Source organism: Microcebus murinus, chromosome 23 (assembly GCF_040939455.1).
Source record: "Microcebus murinus isolate Inina chromosome 23, M.murinus_Inina_mat1.0, whole genome shotgun sequence".
Lineage (NCBI taxonomy): Eukaryota > Metazoa > Chordata > Mammalia > Primates > Cheirogaleidae > Microcebus > Microcebus murinus.
In genome coordinates, this window is record NC_134126.1 from 28257467 (window position 1) to 28258369 (window position 903).

A 903-nucleotide genomic window follows, 5' to 3' on the forward strand; every position below is an offset into this window, starting at 1 on the left:
TCACTGGATTGACCGCTTCATCTTTTTATTTTTAATGGAAGGTAGACCACAGTTGTAAAGCAATAAGATTTGAGATGAACACTATGGAAACTGCTTTTTGCTAAATGATAGCAAGTTGAATAGGAATCCAAAACGTAGAAAGGTTTTAGTTGAAGATGATTGCTTCTTTCTCTACCTGGACTTTTTAAAAATCATTTGTCATCTAATATGAATTTATATGTCTATATACACAAGTATAAATGTCTAAAAAATGTCATGACTTAAACTTCCACTGATGAGGCAGGTAGGAGATAAAAGAATTCTGAATTGTTACTAAAAGTACTCATATTTTTTACCTTGAGGGGAGGGTGGGGAATGGGGTTACCTGACCTTGTTTGAGTATTCTTTTTTTATTTCATCACTTGTTATCTCAAAGAGACTCGGAGCCAGTGATCCTTTCATCCTGCAACAGTCTTTAAGGAGCTTAAAAAAAGAAAGAGCCAGGGGGCTGCCAAAACTGAAATCACTCTCGATTTCATATTTCTTTCTCTAATGGTTCATGTTTTAAATATATATATATGTATCCTGGGGTTTTTTTTTCTTTTGATAAAATTTTACCAAGGATCCCCCCAAAATAAAACCGTCCTAGAATTTAATTGGCAAGATCAATCTACACATCACAGTGGATTTCTTCTTAAACTGACAATGTTTAGGTTTTAAGCAAATAAAGTTCCAGTTAATGTGAAACTCAATCACAAAGAGTTGAGATTTTTCCTTTATGATAACAAAGAATTAAAATTCTTTTATGCTATAAATGTGCGTTCAGATTCCATGAACCATGCTCTGCTTTTATTTGGGGATGGAACATTTTCCTTCCTGTATCCCGATCTTCCCATTTCTTCATAGAAACATGGTAGAAAGTAC